A 22,790-nucleotide genomic window follows, 5' to 3' on the forward strand; every position below is an offset into this window, starting at 1 on the left:
CGGGGGTGGGGGTGATTGCTCAAGCGATCGCACGATATATCGTCCCGTGTGATGCCGCCCTTATTGCATTTATGTTGCTACCCTGCTTCTCATTTTTTTTCTCCTGAGTCTCTCTTTGTCTATTTCTGCGTGTAAAACAAAGGAAAACAGATTGTGATCAGGAATCCATTCCATACAATTATAATTTTTATTGGTCAAGGACACAGGTCCAAAAATTAATAATCAAAAAGTAGTGACAAAAAATGCCACCAACCTGCAAAAAAATTACTAACGAATACAATTCCTAAATAACAATTTGGTTACAATATGCAAAATTTGGGTTTTCAATTTGACCAATATATTTTTTGTGCTAGACTGATACTGATACTTGTTACATGAATTTGCATGTAACAGAAGCAATTATTTTTTATACAATAATTTTTGATAGAATTATTTTTTATTGTTATTCATGAATTGTATTTGTTTTTTTTTGCATGTTGGCGGCATTTTTTGTCACTACTTTTTGTTTATCAATTTTTCTGCTTCTTTTTCACCCGTGTCCTTGACCAATAAAAATTATATTTGTATGGAAGCCTGATGCTTTGTTCTTCTAAGTCTGGCAGTTTGTTCATCATTTATTTGTCCATATATACAGTGCAGAAAATAACTATTTGATTCACGGATGATTTTTGCAAGTTTTCCCACCTGCAAAGATTGGAGAAGTCTACTATTTTTAATATAGATACACTTCAACTATGAGAGACAGAATAAATAAAAAAAATCCATAAAATCACATTATATGATTTTTAAATAATTAATTTGCATTTTATTGATTGAAATAAGTATTAATACAATAGAAAAAGAGAATCTTTGCAATAACATAAGTCAGACATTTCTTGTAGTTCTTGACCAATGTGTTACTAATGGTAATCTTAGACACTGTAGTGCAAGCTCTCTTCAGGTCATTAACCAGGTCCTCGCATGTAGTTTTGGGCTGATTCCTGACATTTCTCAGAATCATCCTTACCCCACAAGGCAATCTTGCATGGAGCCCTAGACCAAGTAAGATTGATAGACATTTTGTGTTTCTTCCATTTTCTAATAATTGCACCATCAGTTGTTGCCTTCTTCCCAAGCTGCTTGCCTGATGTCCTGTAGCCCATCCCAGTATTGTGCAGGTCTACAATTATGTCCCTGGTATCCTTAGACAGTTCTTTGGTCTTGGCCATGGTGGAGAGGTTGGAGTGTGATTGATTGTGTGGATAGGTGTCTTTTATACAGGTAATGAGATCAAACAGATGCCATTAATACAAGTAATGAGTGCAGGGATGAGCAGGAGGGCTACTTAATTAAAAAATATCAGGCCTGTGAGAGCCAAAATTCTTGCTGGTTGGTAGAAGATGAAATACTTATTTCATGCAATAAAAATCAAATTAATTATTTAATAATCATACAATTTGATTTTCTTTATTTTTGGGAGGGATTTTGTCTGTCACAGTTGGTGTGTTTATGATAAAAATGATAGACCTCCATTCTTTGTAGGTAGGAAAACATGCAAAATCAGCAGTGTGTCACATACTTATTTTCTGCACTGTATCTATATGCATGATTAATTAGTTTACATTTTTTAATGTACTTTACTTGTACTTTTATCTAACCATGCATTTTCTTTTTCCACTATATTTACTTCTCTATTCCTGTATGTCCAATGGTCAAAGTTTTGGTTTTCCATTGTCTGTCCTTTTCTGTTTATCATCTTGCTCATTCCCCATCCCTCCCTGGTGGGAGGGAGTATTAGAGTAGTATTTGTCATGGAAAGGCACGGGAATCTGGTGTCTCCACTATCAGGAGTAATCCAGTGGTGAGGGATAGCCTATGGTGCCCTACCATAGGAGACAGCAGAGGAGTCCCCTGTCCCTCGCTATTCCATAGTAACATTGTGAGTCACAGTGTTTCATGGGTGACAGCCAATCAAGTGGTTTCTGGCAATAGAAGATCACAGTGTTTGGCGGCGCAAAATGCTCCCTGACTTTCTATTGTTCCTACTGTTGGTATTCATTGTGCCAGGCGGATTTCCTGCTCAGTTTTCAGCTCTTCTCCTATAGGACCCAGCAGGAGCTCTCCTTCCATCTTACTCTGATTATAAGTATTCCCTTTGTCCTTAAATACTCTCATCTTCTCTGAACTTGTGCTGGTGATATTACTTAGTTAATTTGAGCTCTGGTTGCAAGCAGGTGACTTGTACTCATCTTTGTTACCGTTGCTGAACTTCTACCAGAGTCATTTGTGGATACGTAGTTATTGCGTTTTCCTGTGTGTCCTCCTTGTCTCTTCTTTAGTGTGTAGTGGGGTTGCCAAAGAGCTTATCCCAACCATTCCCTATTTAGGGTCCAGCACTAGGTATACCTTAGGTCAGGTATCCAGCTCAGTGCATAGGTGAGAAACTTATCTCAGGTGGTGAGGGACCCCACAGACCAGTGATAGGTTTGGCCAGGGGTCACCATCTCCCCCTTTCCATGAGGCAGGGTTGCCCTTCCCTTTTGCCATTTGCTTGGTACTCCCCTGTACCTAGTGTAACATTCTGACAGTACGTTATGAGTAGTCTCTTGGTCTTTGATGTGGGCATGCACATCAAGCTTGCATCTTTCCCATAACATGTTAATTGATTTAATCAGCAGACATACTGTATCTTTAACAGCTGCGGTTCCTCCTACAGCTAATAAACTGCAAAATGTCATTGTCAAACTCTGACAGTAGCACTTTACGCACGCCAGCAAGATGGCACACTGTTCTGACCCCTCATCAGTGCTCCCATGACATGATCACGAAATGCTGATGAGTTGCCATGATCACCAGGGGTCAGCTGATGACCCTTGTCTCAGTCATCACAGTACTTCTATAAAAGACAGCCTCTGCCTGGCATTCATAGGAGACTGTATTTTCTTCTATATACAGAAATGGTGTGGCATTGCTGTATATAGAAAAGTGATAATACTGTTGCAGGTTCAATTTAAGTTTCAATTCAAATACAATATAAAGTAGAAGAAAGTTTTCAAAAATAAACAATATATAAACATTCAAATTACCCCTCCTTTACAAAATTAAAAATTAAGAAATAACATAAAAAAAATATACACATATAATCGCTGCATTTGTAAAAGTCTGATCTATCAAAATAAAAAATAACTTAATCTGATCAGTAAACAGTATAACGAGAAAAAAAAAAATAAAACTCCAGAATTTGAATTGTTTTGGCAACTGGAACAGAGAAAAATGTAAAGATAGACGATCAAAACATCATATATACCCCAAAATAATAGCAATAGAAACATCAACTCAGGTTGCAAAAACAAGCCCTCACACAGCTCCTTATCCCAAAAACTAAAAACACCATGGCTCTTCGAAAGTGGCGACACAAGCAAGATTTTCTTTTTTAATTTCTGATTTTTTTTCATCACTAAATAAAACAAACACTATACATGTTTGGTATGTACGTAATTACACTTACCTGGAGAATCAAGCTGCCAAATCAGTTTTATAGTAAAATCAACTCTAGAAATATAAAACCCACAAAACAATTGCAGAATTTCCCTTTTTTGCCATTTCGCCACACTTTTTGATGGTGTCATGGAAAAGTACAACTCATTCCACAAAAAAAACAAGCTATATCGACGGAAAAATAAAAAAGTTATGACTCTTGGAAGAAGGGGAGGAAATACTAAAAGCCCAAAAGGGGTTGAGGTTCTTTTTTTGTCACGAGCTTGTGGACTCTGAAGCTGCAAAAATTTGATTATTTCTAAGTCGGCCAGAAGGCAAATCATTCATTTAATTTCTCTTCAGACACTATTTAAACTCTTTTCTTAGAATGACAATGCAATACCTCAGGACCTTATTCTTTATTGCACCAAGGAGGTACACCAGTTCAGAGTGTTTAATTTAAATGATATTTCCTTTTAGTTTTCCCTCTCATTGGTAATATTGGTTCTTTTTTGGTTAAGGTTGTATGCTCCAATGGTTAATCGGTCGACTGTCTGTGCCATTCAATGGAGTTCATTTTATTTCCAACACTGTATTAAAGTAATGACTCAACCAATGGAAGTTGTCTTTTTCTTCTGCCTCAGTTGCTGTCCACATTCCCTTATGCTAGTGGGGCTATTTCTCTTCTCCTAGGTAATAAGTACCCAAAGGAAAAATGCATTCATTGTCCTTTCCAGAGACCGAAGCAACGTCTTCTAGCTGTAAGGAAAGCTTGGAAAGGGGCTTAATCCAAAAGTTTTTGAAAAATGTCCTTCTTTGATGAAGAATGTTTAATCCTTCAGATTTTGAATATTCTAAAATGGCTTGGATTAGATTATCATGAAAGATTGATTTGTTACTCATTGTCTCTCATCTCTGAACTTTTTGGTCATATCAAATAAGCCCATATTTTTACCAATTCAGATATGCCTGGTCCCTTTAACCTCTTCACTACCAGCCGATTTTGCGCTGTTTTTTTTGCCACCCTTCTTCCGAGAGCTGTAACGTCAATATAGGCATGTGAGGGCTCATTTTTCTCAGAAAGAGTTGTACTTTCAAATGAAATAACAAGTTTTACCATATAGTGCATTGGAAAACGGCAAAAAAAAATCCAAATGCAGAAAAATAGCAAAAAACATGCAATTGCACAATTGTTTTTGAGATATTTTATTCACTCTGTACACTATATGGTAAAACTGATGAGTTGGTGTGATGCCTCGGTTGGTGCGAGTTTGTAGACACCATACATGAATAGGTTTACTTTTATCTAAGGGATTAAAAAAAGTTGTCCAAAAACTGTGGCGTACATTTTGGCCAATTTCCGTGACCTGTAGCATACTCATCTTTCAGGATCTATGGCTCAATGATGGCTTATTTTTTGTATCTCGAGCTGACGTTTTTAACGGTACCATTTTTGCGCAGATGCTAAGTTTTGATTGCTTGTTATTGCATGTTGCGCAAAATTTGTAGTGACCAAAAAAACAAATTTTGGCGTTTGGAATTTTTTTGCCGCTATACCTTTTACCGATCAGATTACTTGATTTTATATTTTGATAGATCAGGCATTTCTGAACATGGTGATACCAAATGTGTGTATATTCTTTAATTGTTTAACCCTTTAGTTTTCAATGGGGCGACAAGGGGGTGATTTCAACTTTTAGGTAAGTTTTTTAAATTTTTCAAAACTGTTTTTTTATTTTACTAGTCCCCCTAGGCGGCTATAAGGATTAGCTGTCTGATCGGTCTTCCATATCTGCTGATCGCAGCTACACAGCTGTGAACACCAGATGTGCTCATCTCCTATCTCACACAGCTCTCGGCCGTGTGAGAAAGGAAGCTACAAGAGTCATCACATGACCCTATGCTACCATGACAACCATCAGATCCACGTAATCATGTCACGTGACTTCCAGTTTCATGAGGTGAGTAAACGAACACCGCAAATGCTATTATAATGACCCTGTGAGTTTCACAGCAGCATTTAAGGGGTTAACAGGTACGGGCAGATCGCAGATCTGCTCATAGATGGTAGGCACACATGTCAGCTGTATAAATCAGCAAACCTGTACGCGGATTAACACTATGACCTCTAGGACCTCTAGGACGTAACCTTACTGCCCGCGGTCATTAAAGGGTTAACATACTTTGCATTATAAAGGTTTTACATGGAAGGCAACATTTAATATTCTCAAGTTCTCTGGTCAAATTACTTTTCTCCCTTTGACTTCTTTCTCACCTACAGTCCTGGAGGAGAGTAAATACAGAGCTGATGCTCTCTCCAAATCTTTTATCCATTTTGCATTTCTAATGTGAGACAGTCTCATGTTATTGAATGCAAATTCAGATTTCGCCGACCTTCCTGGTGTTTGCCGAACAGCTCAACGAACATATCTGAATACCATTGAATTCAGTGGGAGGCAAAACTAATGTGTTATTTGTGCTATTTTCATTCTCAGCTGAGAAAAAGCAGACAGCTGAGGGCTGGTATTCTTAGGCTGGGAAGGTCAATGGTTATTGCCCACCATCCTAAAAATAGCAGATGCTATTAGATGCGACAATCTCGGCTCATCCCAATTGCACTGGTGAGGGGAATATAAGGGGTTAATAACAGCTCACAGCTGCCACTAAGCCCTAGATTAGTAATGGGAGGAGTCTATAAACCCCCCCACATAACTAATCTAGAAGTGAAAAGAAATAAACACAAACACCCCAAAAAATTTATATTTGAAATAAAATACAAAAAACCCTCTTTCACCACTTTATTAACCCCCAAAACACCCAGGTATGATGTAATCCACATGAGGTCCCATGAAGATTCCGGTTCTGCTATATCCTGCAGTCCTAGCGAGAGGGCACAGAACATGACCGCCTACTGCAGCTGCAGGCAGGGACTGACCTGACTGCAGCTATCATCAGTGATGTCACTTGGATTACACATAGGAGTCACAAAGTCACAGCTGAGGGTCTGTTACAGTGTGACAAGTTATCCTCACTGTTGGGTTAGATGTACTCTGCACACCAGAGTATCTCTTACAGTGTGCCAGGCTCTCCTGACTGTAAGGTTAGATGTATTCCTTACAGTAGGGGATCTGTTACAGTGTGCCAGGTTGTCCTGAATGTGGGGTTAGATGTATTTCTTACAACTGTTACAGTGTGTCAGGTTGTCTTGATGGTAGGGTTAGGTGTATTCCTCACAGCTGAGGGTCTGTTAAAGTGTGTCAGGCTGTCCTGACTGTAGAGTTAAGTGTATTCCTCACAGCTATAGGTCTGTTATAGTGTGCCAGGCTGTCCTGACTGTAAGGTTAGATTTATTCCTCACAGCTGAGGGTCTGTTGCAGTGTTCCAGGCTGTCCTGACTATAGGGTAAGTTGTATTCCTTGCATGGGAAAAAATAAAACTAAAATACACATACATATACATACACACATATATATATATATATATATATATATATATATATATATATATATATATATATAATAAATTGGATATCTCCTCCCGATGTCCAAGGGCAGTATGGCGACACTAAAACCTGCAAACCAAATAAGGATAAAAGCTGAAAGTGAGAGAAGCATTGAAATATTTATAGAGACCCGTAAAAAGTAACTCTTCATTAATGCCATGAGTAGCTATACTTTGAATGTTGTAAATCCATCTGGATTTTCAACATTTTAGCCCGCACCTCCATGCTGGCACTGTCACTGTTAAAGTACTGGCAGGGTGTGGGAAACAGCCACGCATTTAAGAGTGCTTCATGCCACCAGAGGTCATACCGTGGGAACCCAGGTATGACTCCGATGAACTGAGTGACATCATTGCTGCCAGCCGAGTCCTTCTTGTCAGTGTTTCCCAGAGCCTGGAGAGATCAGACATGTTTTCAGTTTCTCCAGGCTCGGATGTAGCATAGCCAGGACCGTCGTGGGACCTCGTGTGGATTACGTCGGACTTGGATGTTACTAGGGTTAATAAAGTGATGAAAGAGGTTGGTTTTGTATTTTACTTCAAATAAAGGATTTTTCTCAGTGTATGTGTATTTCTTTTTACTAATAGGATTAGTGATGGGTGTCTCATAGAAGACCCCTTCGCATCACTAATTTTGGGCTGACAGCTCTGCGTTGTTATTAACCCCTCATTAATCCGATTGACACTGCACCAGGGTAATCTGGATGAGCCGGGTAAAGACCCGCTGTCGCATTTAATGAATGTGGCAATTCCGGGCGGCTACTGGCTGATATTTTTAGGCTGGGGGGCTCTCATTAACGTGGGTCTCCCCAGCCTGAGAATACCAGCCCTCATCTGTGAGGCTTTATCTTGGCTGGGTATCAAAATTGGGGGGGGACCGCATACCATTTTTTAAAAATTATTTATTTATTTTACTGTACGATATAGACCCACCCACCGGCGGCTGTGATTGGTTGCAGTCAGACAGCTGTCACTCAGCGTGGGGGCAGGTCTGATGGCAACCAATCATGGCCACTGGTGTGTGGGGGAAGGAGTAAATATGTATGAGCCTAATGAGTGGGTCCAGTAAATATGTGATAAGGCTAATGAGTGGGTAGGGAACAAGAAGAGAGGCTGCGGGAGCAGTGTGACAACCGCGCCGTGCCGTGATTGGTGAGAGACGCTGGCAATATAACGTGCACAAGATGGCTGCGGCATTACTGTGATTGGTTAAGAATCCCAGCATGTTTAGTTGCTGAAAATCAGGCGCCAAACATGTTGGGCGGGAAATCTGAAATAGCAAGGTGAATACACCATTACTCGTTGTAAAACGAATACCCGAATACCATATTATTCTGCAAATAGTGACAAATACATTCGCTCATCACTAGGTTCAATGGTAAACAGGAAAAAAATTCTACATGTAGTGAAATAGCATAAAAGTTAAATTCTGCAATTGTTTTTTGTTTTTTTTTATTTACAGCATTCATTTTACTATAAAACTGACCTGGCAGTATGACTCTCTAGGTCAGTACAATTACATAGATACCAAATAAGTATTGTTTTTGCTTAATTTAAGTGGTGAAAACAAATTCCTTCATTTCGAAAAAAAAAATGTTCCTTGTGTCAAGACCTTCCGAGGGCTGTAACATTTTCAATTTTTGACATCTGGGGCTGTGGGAGAGCTTGTTTTTCATACTAAGAGCTGATATTTTTATTGATATTATTTTGGGATGTACTGTATATGATGTTTTGATCGCCTGTTAGTACTTTTTTTTCTGTTGTTGCAACAGCCAAAAAACTGCAACTCTGTAGTTTTTTTTTCTGATGACACTGTTTACCGATTTGATTAATTTATTTTTTATTTTGATCAGACTGTTATGAACGGAGCAATGTCAAATAGGTATATTTTTTAATTCTTAATTTTTAACATAGCAAAATTAGGGTGTTTTAAACTTTTATATTTTTTTATTTGTGCATATTTTTTAAAAAACATTTTTATACCTTTTACTGTCCCTGCAATAGCCTGATTAAGACTTGAACTTGCAATAGCCTAATCCCTTGTTCTATATATAGCAATATAGAAGAAATCAGTGAACATCAGCCATGGGCTGGTTTTCAGAGGCGTACTCTGATGACAGACACAGGGTACATCAGCTGAAAGTTGACTGTCATGACTACTCACCAGCATCCCGTGATCTTGTCACTGGCACACCCAAGGAGTATTCAGAACAGCGACCCTCCACCCGCAGCTGTTAAAGGCAGATAAAGGATGGATGATTCAACCTTCACCTGCAGGAAAAGATGCCGGCTCGGCATGGAGCCGACGAATAGCATGTCCTAAATTGTCAAGAGGTTTATGGAACCTATTTAGAAAGTTACTAAACTTTTTATTTAGTAAGCAAATAAAGTTCAAAGTTGTACATAGGCACTAAAGTTTTAGACGATTTCTGCTTTTGAAAGAACTATGCTTTATTGTAAATTATTTGAACCTCACATGTATCATCTCATAATAAACTGATAATTTAATCTGTACAGCACCATTAGTATTTTTGTTTAGTTTTTAGTCTAAGGCCAGCGTCTTATTCGCATATAGTATCCAATGTGGGGGGAATCAGATGCAATATGCTAATGATACTCGGCTCAGGCTCAGCAGCGAGCAAGAGCGGAGTGTCACTCACTGTGCTCTGATTGTCTCGCATACGAGAATCAGATCACAGGCTAGAAGAAAGTGGAGAGATTATTGTCTCCATCTTCCCCTCTGCCTGTCTCTGCGTATATGAGCCTGCACTTGGATGTCATCAGTAGAGATGAGCGAACCGGTCGCGGTTCGGCTCGAGGTTGGTTCGCCGAACGGACCTCCCGTTCGAGTTCGGTTCGTCGAACGTTCGACGAACCGAACTCGAACTGCATAGGAAACAATGGAAGGCAATCACAAACACAGAAAAACACCTAGAAAACACCCTCAAAGGTGTCCAAAAGGTCACAAACAACTCACAACACATGGGAAAGTGACAAGGACATATACTCATGCGAAAACAAAAGAGCTGGACAAGGAAAAAGAGGAGGACACACAGATATATGAGTATATGCAAGGAAACATCGATTCCATTAATGTGCAACTTGAGCCCTGCTCATTCTTGGCTTCCAATCTTGATAAATTGCCTGAGCTCGCCACGTACGTCTTGGGGATCTTGTCGTGTCCTGCAGCCAGCGTTCTCTCGGAACCTGTCTTCAGTGCTGCTGTGGGTCTGCTGGCAGATAAGCACACGTGTCTGTCCACTGACAATGTGGACATGGCTCTCAGAGGACTTTTCTTCCCCTGGGTCAGCCAGGGGACGGGAAAGGCACGCGTATTTTTGAGAGTGCTTCATGCAAAGCATCTTTTTCTTTTTCAAAAGGGAGCTCAACCGATGCCAGTCAAGTGGGGTGTGTGTGGCCCAGTGAGTGGCAACGAGGGAGACTGTGGTTGGAGTCCCCTCGCTGTGTCTCTAAAAGAACCAAGATGAACAAGTCATGGCTCTCAGAGGACTTTTCTTCCCCTGGGTCAGCCAGGGGACGGGAAAGGCACGCGTATTTTTGAGAGTGCTTCATGCAAAGCATCTTTTTCTTTTTCAAAAGGGAGCTCAACCGATGCCAGTCAAGTGGGGTGTGTGTGGCCCAGTGAGTGGAAACGAGGGAGACTGTGGTTGGAGTCCCCTCGCTGTGTCTCTAAAAGAACCAAGATGAACAAGTCATGGCTCTCAGAGGACTTTTCTTCCCCTGGGTCAGCCAGGGGACGGGAAAGGCACGCGTATTTTTGAGAGTGCTTCATGCAAAGCATCTTTTTCTTTTTCAAAAGGGAGCTCAACCGATGCCAGTCAAGTGGGGTGTGTGTGGCCCAGTGAGTGGCAACGAGGGAGACTGTGGTTGGAGTCCCCTCGCTGTGTCTCTAAAAGAACCAAGATGAACAAGTCATGGCTCTCAGAGGACTTTTCTTCCCCTGGGTCAGCCAGGGGACGGGAAAGGCACGCGTATTTTTGAGAGTGCTTCATGCAAAGCATCTTTTTCTTTTTCAAAAGGGAGCTCAACCGATGCCAGTCAAGTGGGGTGTGTGTGGCCCAGTGAGTGGCAACGAGGGAGACTGTGGTTGGAGTCCCCTCGCTGTGTCTCTAAAAGAACCAAGATGAACAAGTCATGGCTCTCAGAGGACTTTTCTTCCCCTGGGTCAGCCAGGGGACGGGAAAGGCACGCGTATTTTTGAGAGTGCTTCATGCAAAGCATCTTTTTCTTTTTCAAAAGGGAGCTCAACCGATGCCAGTCAAGTGGGGTGTGTGTGGCCCAGTGAGTGGCAACGAGGGAGACTGTGGTTGGAGTCCCCTCGCTGTGTCTCTAAAAGAACCAAGATGAACAAGTCATGGCTCTCAGAGGACTTTTCTTCCCCTGGGTCAGCCAGGGGACGGGAAAGGCACGCGTATTTTTGAGAGTGCTTCATGCAAAGCATCTTTTTCTTTTTCAAAAGGGAGCTCAACCGATGCCAGTCAAGTGGGGTGTGTGTGGCCCAGTGAGTGGAAACGAGGGAGACTGTGGTTGGAGTCCCCTCGCTGTGTCTCTAAAAGAACCAAGATGAACAAGTCATGGCTCTCAGAGGACTTTTCTTCCCCTGGGTCAGCCAGGGGACGGGAAAGGCACGCGTATTTTTGAGAGTGCTTCATGCAAAGCATCTTTTTCTTTTTCAAAAGGGAGCTCAACCGATGCCAGTCAAGTGGGGTGTGTGTGGCCCAGTGAGTGGAAACGAGGGAGACTGTGGTTGGAGTCCCCTCGCTGTGTCTCTAAAAGAACCAAGATGAACAAGTCATGGCTCTCAGAGGACTTTTCTTCCCCTGGGTCAGCCAGGGGACGGGAAAGGCACGCGTATTTTTGAGAGTGCTTCATGCAAAGCATCTTTTTCTTTTTCAAAAGGGAGCTCAACCGATGCCAGTCAAGTGGGGTGTGTGTGGCCCAGTGAGTGGCAACGAGGGAGACTGTGGTTGGAGTCCCCTCGCTGTGTCTCTAAAAGAACCAAGATGAACAAGTCATGGCTCTCAGAGGACTTTTCTTCCCCTGGGTCAGCCAGGGGACGGGAAAGGCACGCGTATTTTTGAGAGTGCTTCATGCAAAGCATCTTTTTCTTTTTCAAAAGGGAGCTCAACCGATGCCAGTCAAGTGGGGTGTGTGTGGCCCAGTGAGTGGAAACGAGGGAGACTGTGGTTGGAGTCCCCTCGCTGTGTCTCTAAAAGAACCAAGATGAACAAGTCATGGCTCTCAGAGGACTTTTCTTCCCCTGGGTCAGCCAGGGGACGGGAAAGGCACGCGTATTTTTGAGAGTGCTTCATGCAAAGCATCTTTTTCTTTTTCAAAAGGGAGCTCAACCGATGCCAGTCAAGTGGGGTGTGTGTGGCCCAGTGAGTGGAAACGAGGGAGACTGTGGTTGGAGTCCCCTCGCTGTGTCTCTAAAAGAACCAAGATGAACAAGTCATGGCTCTCAGAGGACTTTTCTTCCCCTGGGTCAGCCAGGGGACGGGAAAGGCACGCGTATTTTTGAGAGTGCTTCATGCAAAGCATCTTTTTCTTTTTCAAAAGGGAGCTCAACCGATGCCAGTCAAGTGGGGTGTGTGTGGCCCAGTGAGTGGAAACGAGGGAGACTGTGGTTGGAGTCCCCTCGCTGTGTCTCTAAAAGAACCAAGATGAACAAGTCATGGCTCTCAGAGGACTTTTCTTCCCCTGGGTCAGCCAGGGGACGGGAAAGGCACGCGTATTTTTGAGAGTGCTTCATGCAAAGCATCTTTTTCTTTTTCAAAAGGGAGCTCAACCGATGCCAGTCAAGTGGGGTGTGTGTGGCCCAGTGAGTGGCAACGAGGGAGACTGTGGTTGGAGTCCCCTCGCTGTGTCTCTAAAAGAACCAAGATGAACAAGTCATGGCTCTCAGAGGACTTTTCTTCCCCTGGGTCAGCCAGGGGACGGGAAAGGCACGCGTATTTTTGAGAGTGCTTCATGCAAAGTATCTTTTTCTTTTTCAAAAGGGAGCTCAACCGATGCCAGTCAAGTGGGGTGTGTGTGGCCCAGTGAGTGGAAACGAGGGAGACTGTGGTTGGAGTCCCCTCGCTGTGTCTCTAAAAGAACCAAGATGAACAAGTCATGGCTCTCAGAGGACTTTTCTTCCCCTGGGTCAGCCAGGGGACGGGAAAGGCACGCGTATTTTTGAGAGTGCTTCATGCAAAGCATCTTTTTCTTTTTCAAAAGGGAGCTCAACCGATGCCAGTCAAGTGGGGTGTGTGTGGCCCAGTGAGTGGCAACGAGGGAGACTGTGGTTGGAGTCCCCTCGCTGTGTCTCTAAAAGAACCAAGATGAACAAGTCATGGCTCTCAGAGGACTTTTCTTCCCCTGGGTCAGCCAGGGGACGGGAAAGGCACGCGTATTTTTGAGAGTGCTTCATGCAAAGCATCTTTTTCTTTTTCAAAAGGGAGCTCAACCGATGCCAGTCAAGTGGGGTGTGTGTGGCCCAGTGAGTGGAAACGAGGGAGACTGTGGTTGGAGTCCCCTCGCTGTGTTATACATGCTTTTAGAAGGGCATGACATGGCTTGGAGGTTGACTTTCATAAAATGCAAACTGTTGGCTACCAAAATGCTGCCTTTCCAACAACTGTGGTTATAGGCAATGAGGAACATACTGATGAAGATGAGACGCAGATACCCGATTGGGATGACAACTTAAATATTCGGTCAGGGCAAGAAGAGGCTCGGTCTGAGGGGGAGGGGAGTGCAAACACAACAATTGATGATGAAGTTCTAGATCCCACCTACTGTCAACCCCCAGTCAGGCACTCGAGGAGGTCAACAGAGGCGGTGGAGGAGGATGCAACCGACGACGAAATTACCTTGCGCCTTCCTGGACAGAGTCGGAGCACTGGTAGCACGTCTACAACTGCATCCTCAGCCACCACTCTGCCTATGAGCATTATTCGGGGTGCATCAACAGGTCGCATGGCCTCTAAGCCTTGCCTAGCCTGTTCCTTTTTTGACATAGAAAAAGATCGCCCAAATCATGTGATATGTAAAATTTGTCATGATTCTCTTAGTAGAGGTCAAAACCTCAGCAGTTTGACAACTTCTTCCATGAATCGTCACATGAATAAATATCATAGGTCCCGGTGGGAAGCTCACTGTGCTGCAATGCGGCCTAGCGGAGCGAACCATCCACCGCCCGCCCCTTCCAGTGCATCCGCGCGCTCTTCATCTTCTAGGACTGTGGGGACAGCTGTCACACCTGTTTTTCCACGCAAATTTTCCACCACTGTAACCGCAACAGGCAGTTTGCTTGGTAGGTCGTCAGTTGGTTTGGAAGGGGAAACAAGTGAGTGTGTACAGCTCTCTCAGACATCGATAGCACCTACGTTGGATGAAGGCAACATCATGTCTCCGCCTGCACTTTCCTCACAAACCTGCATTTTTCCAGGGACACCCTACTCAACACCGTCTACACACAGCAGCCAGATCTCTGTCCCTCAGATGTGGTCAAATAAAAGGCCACTTCCTCCGACCCATGACAAAGCTAAGAGGTTGACTCTATCCCTCTGTAAGCTGTTGGCTACCGAAATGCTGCCTTGCCGCCTAGTTGACACACAGGATTTTAGAGACCTTATGTCTGTCGCTGTGCCCCAGTACCAGATGCCTAGTCGCCACTACTTCTCTAAGAAAGGTGTGCCCGCGCTACACCAGCATGTCGCACACAACATCACCGCTTCCTTGAGAAACTCTGTGTGTGAACGGGTGCATTTCACCACCGATACTTGGACCAGTAAGCATGGACAGGGACGTTACATGTCACTGACTGGGCACTGGGTAACTATGTTGATAGATGGTGAAGGGTCTGCTGCACAAGTCTTGCCGTCCCCACGACTTGTGTGTCAATCCTCTGTCTGTCCAAGTTCCGCCACTGCTTCTGCATCCTCCACCTCATCTGGGTCCTCCACCTCCGCCCCAAGCCTGCCTGGTCAGGCCACCAGCGTTCTCACTGCGCAGAAGGAATCACGCACCCCTCATTACTATGCTGGCAGCAGAGCGCAACGGCATCAGGCGGTCTTTAGCTTGACATGTCTTGGGAATAAGAGTCACACAGCTGAGGAGTTGTGGTCAGCTCTGCGGTCCGAGTTTAATAAATGGTTGTCTCCACTCAACCTGCAGCCTGGTAAGGCCGTGTGCGACAATGCTGCAAACCTGGGTGCGGCCCTTCGCCTGGGCAAGGTGACACACGTGCCTTGTATGGCTCACGTGTTGAACCTTGTTGTCCAGCAATTTTTAACACACTATCCCGGCCTAGATGGCCTTCTGACCAGGGCACGTAAACTGTCTGCAGTGCTCACTTCCGCCGTTCAACCGCCGCAGCTGAGCGACTTGCATCGCTCCAGAAGTCTTTCGGCCTGCCGGTTCATCGCCTGAAATGCGATGTGGCGACACGCTGGAATTCAACTCTCCACATGTTACAGCGACTGTGGCAGCACCGGCGAGCCCTGGTGCAATACGTCATGATGTATAGCCTGGGCCAACGAGATGCAGAAGTGGGGCAGATCACCCTGATGGAGTGATCTCAGATCAAGGACCTATGCACCGTTCTGCACAGTTTCGACATGGCGACGAATATGTTTAGCGCTGACAATGCCATTATCAGCATGACGATTACAGTCATTTACATGCTGGAGCACACGCTAAACACTATTCGGAGTCAGGGGGTGGGACAACAGGAAGGGGAGGAACTACAGGAGGATTCATATGCGCAAGACACAACAACATCACCAAGGTCCAGACGTTCATCATCACCAACGCGGCAGGCATGGGACCATGGGGGACAGGGATCAACAAGGGCGCATGGTAGCAGGCGAGATGTTGAGGAAGGTGCAGGAGGACATGAAGATATGGAGGACGAACTGTCCATGGACATGGAAGACTCAGCGGATGAGGGAGACCTTGGTCAAAATTCAGTTGAAAGAGGTTGGGGGGAGATGTCAGAGGAAGAAAGAACGGTTAGCACCTCTATGCCACAAACACAGCGTGGACTTGGTCCGCATGGCTGCGCAAGACACATGAGTGCCTTCTTGTTGCACTACCTCCAACATGACCCTCGGATTGTCAAAATTAGAAGTGATGATGACTACTGGCTTGCCACACTATTAGATCCCCGGGACAAGTCCAAATTTTGTGACATAATTCCACCCATAGAAAGGGACGCACGTATGCTGGAGTATCAGCATAAGCTGTTACTCGATCTTAGCTCGGCTTTTACACCAAACAACCGTGCAGGTGAAGGGAGTGATTCTCCCAGTTGTAACTTGACAAACATGGGACGGCATCGTCATCTTCAACAGTCTACCCGTACCAGTAGGACCGTATCTGGTGCTGGTAACAGCAATTTTATGGAATATTTTCATAATTTTTTTAGACCCTCCTTTGCAAGGCCACCAGAGACAACAAGTCTGACACATAGTCAACGGATGGAGAGGATGATACAGGAGTATCTCCAAATGAACATCGATGCAATGACTTTGCAAATGGAGCCTTGCTCCTTTTGGGCTTCAAATCTAGAAAAATTGACAGAGCTCTCCAGTTACGCCTTGGAGATTTTGTCGTGTGCAGCTGCCAGCGTTGTCTCTGAACGTGTCTTCTTCAGTGCTGCTGGGTGTGTGCTGACAGATAAGCGCACGCGTCTGTCCAGTGACAATGTGGACACACTGACGTTCATCAAAATGAACAAGTCATGGATCCAGAAGGAATTTACTACCCCTGTGTCATCCTGGGGAGAGTAAATGCTTGTGGATTTGGAATGTGCTTGATGCAAATCAAAACATCCTGTTTGCAACTAGGGCACAAGTGCTGCCACTGATGGGGTGTCTGTGTGCCCAATGTTGGGAAAAAAGGTAGACTCCGCTTGGAGTAACCCTTGCTTGATGTGTTTTTTAAAAATGATACAAGATGAACAGATCTGAAGGCAAGATGAAGGCAACATCATGTCTCCGCCTGCACTTTTCTCACAAACCTGCATTTTTCCAGAGACACCCTACTCAACACCGTCTACAGACAGCAGCCAGATCTCTTTCCCTCAGATGTGGTCAAATAAAAGGCCACTTACTGCGACCCATGACAAAGCTAAGTGGTTGACTCTATCCCTCTGTAAGCTGTTGGCTACCGAAATGCTGCCTTTACGCGTAGTGGACACACAGGATTTTACAGACCTTATGTCTGTCGCTGTGCCCCAGTACCACATGCCCAATCACCACTGCTTCTCCAAGAAAAGCATGCCCGCGCTACACCAGCATGTCGCACACAACATCACCACTTCCTTGAGAAAATCTGTGTGCGACAGGGTGCATTTCAACACAGATACTTGGACCAGTAAGCATAGACAGGGTCATTACATGTCACTGACTGGGCACTGGCAAACTATGGTGAGAGATGGAGAAGGGTCTGCTGTACAAGTCTTGCCGTCCCCACGAGTTGTTTCAATCCTTGTTCTGTATGTAGAAGTTAATACACTGCTTCTGCCTCTTCAACCTCGTGTGGGTCCTCTACCTTGGCGCAAACCCTGTGTGGTCAGGCCACCCTTCCTTGCAACTGCGCACAAGGACTACCACACACCTCCTTACTATGCTGGCAGCAGAGCTCAATGCCATCAGGCGGTCAAAGCTTTACTTTGAAATGTATGGGAAATGTGAGTCACACCGCTATTACAGAGAATAGTAGTCAGGCAGGGTCAAAACATTAATTGAGGAACAGGAACAGAATGGGACGGCCAGGAAAGAATCAGAAAACAAGCAGAGTTGAAATGCGTATCGGCCAACAAGGTACATAAACAGCAAGCAGTAAAAGTAGTCAGGTAACAAGCACACAAAATCATAAAACTGAACTGGGGGTAAAATTAACCAGAGGTTCATAGATATGTCTGGCAGTGGTCTGCAGACAGGATGGGCATAAAAAAGGGTGTGGTGTCTTCCCATTGGTTGTAGCTGAATGATGGTATTTCATCTGTGAGATACCCACCAGCTACATTCAGCCAGAGATTCTGCATCTGTCAAGGTAATGCAGCCCAGTGGGTGAGCATAACCTGCGTCCACCTGCGCCGCTGGCATCGACTACTCTCACATCATCAGCACTATTCATGAAAGGAACACGTTGTCACCTGGCAACCGGAGTACAAATTGACGGAGCGGACTACGTTGGTGACTTAACAGCCGTGTGCGGCAATGATGCAAACCTGGCTGCGGGCCATCCTCAGGGCAATGTGACACACGTGCCTTTTAGGGCTCACGTGTTGAACCGAATTCGCCAGCAATTTTTAAAACACCATCACGGCCTACATGGCCTTGTGCAGTGGGCACGCTCGCTATGTGCTCACTTCCATCGTGCGCACACAGCAGCTCAACAACTTTCATCACTCCGGAAGTCTTAGGGTCTGGCAGTTAAACGCCGTAAATGCGATGTTTCGACACGCAGGAATTGGAATCTGCACATGTTGCAGCGTGTGTGGCAGCACCGCAGAGCCCTGCTGAAATACGGTAAGACATATAGCCTGGGATAACTTGATCCAGAGGTGGTGCAGATCACGCTGCTGGAGTGGTGTCAGATCAAGGACCTATGCACCCTGCTACACAGTTTTGAAATGTCGACGAAGATGTTTAGCACTGGCAATGTCATTCTCAGCGTGACAATTCTGGTCATCTACATGATGGAGCACACTGTAATTATTATTCTGAGTCAGGTGTTGGGACAAGAGGAAGGGGAGGAAGTACAGGAGGAGTCATATGCGGAAGGGATAACAAGATCTACGAGGTCCAGATGGTCAGCGGCACCTATGCGGCATTCATGGTGAGGGAGAGGGATTAACAAGGGCGCATAGTATCAGCAAAAAGTGTTGATGAAAGTGCAGGAGCCCATGAAGAAATGGAGGACGAACTGGCGATGGGCATGGAAGACTCAGCAGATGAGTGAGAGCTTGCTCACATTTCGGTTGTGCGAGGTTGTGGGTAGAGGGCAGAGGAAGGATGCACGATTCTCACCTCTCTGCCACCAACACACCAAGGACTTGGTCCTCCTGGATGCACAAGACACATGAGCGCCTTCTTGCTGCACTACCTACATGACCCTCGGATTGTATGAATTTGAACTAATCCTGAATACTGGGTTGCCACACTGTTAGATCCCCGGTACAAGACAAAATTTGGCGAACTAATTCCTGCCATAGAAATAGACGCACGTATACAGGAGTATCTGCAGAATGTGGTACGCAATCTTAGATCTACTTGTCCACTAAACACCAGTGCTGCACAGAGTGAATCTCAACGCTTTGTCATGGATAGGAGGAAATGGTCTTTTACTTGTCCACATCGGAGGGACCGAGGGATGGCTGCTGTGCTGAGATGGCGTTGAGTACGGTGTCCCTGCACAGTTGCACTTTTGGTCATATCCCAAAATGAGTTGAAAAAGGACAGATGCTGTTGGAAAGGGGAACAGGTGTGTTGGAAAGGGGAAAAAAGTTTTGGTCCGTGGATTTGGTGGTTAAGCAACTGTAACATTTGCTGAAGAAACAACATCTGTTACAGTGGGACTGGCAGATTTGGATAAAGTGGTATATAATCTGTGACCGCTATATAACGAAAATTAATAAGAAAAGAAAGAGAAAGGTATATATCCCCATCAGCAGTCAGTGTCCACCGTGCTCCCAGTTGGAAAAGGAGAGGTTGGCAACTTGAAGGTTTGGTGGAGGATACAGAGCTGTGTGGCTATGAAACTAATAGTAGCCTGAACCGAGTTAGACGCCATTCGGATCTGGAGACTGTGAGCCCTGTTAGCGTCACAGGGTCCACATGCCCACCCAGCCCAGGAACTCCCTGTTAACAACACAGGGGCCATTGAGTACGCTGACCGTGTGCGTAGGGGCCACACCTGTGGACAGCAGGCGCATCAGCAGCAGCAGGCCTGTTAATGCCACTGGGCTGCACAAGCAGGACTGTTAGGACAGGAGCTGGTCTTAACCGTTCTGCGTTACCAACTGTGGTGGTGGCCTGCATCCACCACCCGATCCCTGCCTACCTCTGGCCTAAAGCCGCAATGGGTTCAACACATGGAGGTGTGCTCTTTCGGAGCATAATAGAAGACTGCACACCTCCTTGTTGGCTCCAGCCCCTTTTATAACCTGGGTCCGCCCCAAACCAGGGTGAACCACAATGCACCTCCTGGAGACAAAAGTAGAGTGACACGTCATGAGTGGCATAACTAGCGTCCTATTTGGAAACGCAACTTCAATGATGACCTCATGGCTGCCATGACCCAAACACCTCACCAGTCATCGTCTGAGCATCAATAATGCGGTGACAAGTCATAGGTGTGGGCCTCTGCAAGCCATTTGGGAGGACACCTGATGCCCTGTGGTCTATATGGGACCCCCACATCAGGGCCAGGGCCAAAGAGTTCATTACCGGACCTAGTCTCTGATGCAGGAAGTGCCTGAGCATGCTCAGTAGCATGAAATACAGTCTCTGAAAAAAGACTATCAGCTTTAGCATGGTGTCTATGCCCAAAACAGGACTTAGACCCGGCACGGAATGCAAGCACCTGTGCAAAGAGGCTTTTCACACTTAGTGTGGGAGCATGCGCTGTATCCCGAAATGAAAACTTAGCGTCAGGAATGGCACAGTCAGGCTGAGCATACTCACTAGGCGAAACACTGTAATTATGCTGCAGCTGGGGTACATCGGCACACGCATGCGCACTAGCTGCCTCTCCACACTTAGACGTGGAGGGGAAATTTGTCTTGGAGATGCTGTCTATGAACAGAAGGAAAAGCTAAAGGAAGCCTGACTTTCTATCCCTCCGAATTATGAAATGCAGCAATGAATTCCATGAGTTTGCTATAACATTAGCGTAGCAAAATGTGCATGAGGGTGTGATGTAGAGGTGCTAGAAATAGCTTGTCACCAGTGGGGCACTAATGGAATACAACAGCCAGTTCTATGATGCCACAAAATGGCAGTATTTTGTGCTATCATTATAGCTTATTAAAAACAGAGCACGAGGTTGTCATGCAGAGGTGCTGCACATAGATTTGCAGTAGTGTGAATTGACAAAAGTACAATAGCCACGTTTAGGATACAACTAGGTACAGTGAGTGTTTGCTAGTAAAATTGCTTAGTTTAAAAAAGTTGTAGTGTGCAATGCAGGCAGACGTGCTATGCAAATGTCTTTGCACTAGTGGGACTATAGCAAAGTCCAATAGCCACGTATAGGATGCCACTAGGTACACTGAGTGTGTGCTAGTATAATGGCTTCGTTATAATTTGTTGGAGTGTGCAACGCAGGCAGATGCGCTCTGCAAATGTCTTGGCACTAGTGGGACTATAGCAAAGTCCAATAGCCACGTATAGGATGCCACTAGGTACACTGTGTGTTTGCTAGTATAATGGATGAGTTTAAAAAAGATAGAGTGTGCAATGCAGGCAGACGTGCTGCAAATAACGTTCCAATACTGTGAATTGACAAAAGTACAATAGCCACGTTTAGGATACAACTAGGTACAGTGAGTGTTTGCTAGTATAATGGCTTCGATATAATTAGTTGGAGTGTGCAACGCAGGCAGATGCGCTCTGCAAATGTCTTGGCACTAGTGGGACTATAGCAAAGTCAAATAGCCACGTATAGGATGCCACTAGGTACACTGACTGTTTGGTAGTATAATGGCTGAGTTTAAAAAAGTTAGAGTGTGCAATGCAGGCAGACGTGCTGCAAATAACGTTCCAATACTGTGAATTGACAAAAGTACAATAGCCACGTTTAGGATGCCACTAGGTACACTGACTGTTTGCTAGTATAATGGCTGAGTTTAAAAAAGTTAGAGTGTGCAATGCAGGCAGACGTGCTGCAAATAACGTTCCAATACTGTGAATTGACAAAAGTACAATAGCCACGTTTAGGATGCCACTAGGTACACTGACTGTTTGCTAGTATAATGGCTGAGTTTAAAAAAGTTAGAGTGTGCAATGCAGGCAGACGTGCTGCAAATAACGTTCCAATACTGTGAATTGACAAAAGTACAATAGCCACGTATAGGATGCCACTAGGTACACTGACTGTTTGCTAGTATAATGGCTGAGTTTAAAAAAGTTAGAGTGTGCAATGCAGGCAGACGTGCTGCAAATAACGTTCCAATACTGTGAATTGACAAAAGTACAATAGCCACGTATAGGATGCCACTAGGTACACTGACTGTTTGCTAGTATAATGGCTGAGTTTAAAAAAGTTAGAGTGTGCAATGCAGGCAGACGTGCTGCAAATAACGTTCCAATACTGTGAATTGACAAAAGTACAATAGCCACGTTTAGGATGCCACTAGGTACACTGACTGTTTGCTAGTATAATGGCTGAGTTTAAAAAAGTTAGAGTGTGCAATGCAGGCAGACGTGCTGCAAATAACGTTCCAATACTGTGAATTGACAAAAGTACAATAGCCACGTTTAGGATGCCACTAGGTACACTGACTGTTTGGTAGTATAATGGCTGAGTTTAAAAAAGTTAGAGTGTGCAATGCAGGCAGACGTGCTGCAAATAACGTTCCAATACTGTGAATTGACAAAAGTACAATAGCCACGTTTAGGATGCCACTAGGTACACTGACTGTTTGGTAGTATAATGGCTGAGTTTAAAAAAGTTAGAGTGTGCAATGCAGGCAGACGTGCTGCAAATAACGTTCCAATACTGTGAATTGACAAAAGTACAATAGCCACGTTTAGGATACAACTAGGTACAGTGAGTGTTTGCTAGTATAATGGCTGAGTTTAAAAAAGTTAGAGTGT

This window comes from Anomaloglossus baeobatrachus, chromosome 2, assembly GCF_048569485.1.
Source record: "Anomaloglossus baeobatrachus isolate aAnoBae1 chromosome 2, aAnoBae1.hap1, whole genome shotgun sequence".
NCBI classification, from domain to species: Eukaryota; Metazoa; Chordata; class Amphibia; order Anura; family Aromobatidae; genus Anomaloglossus; species Anomaloglossus baeobatrachus.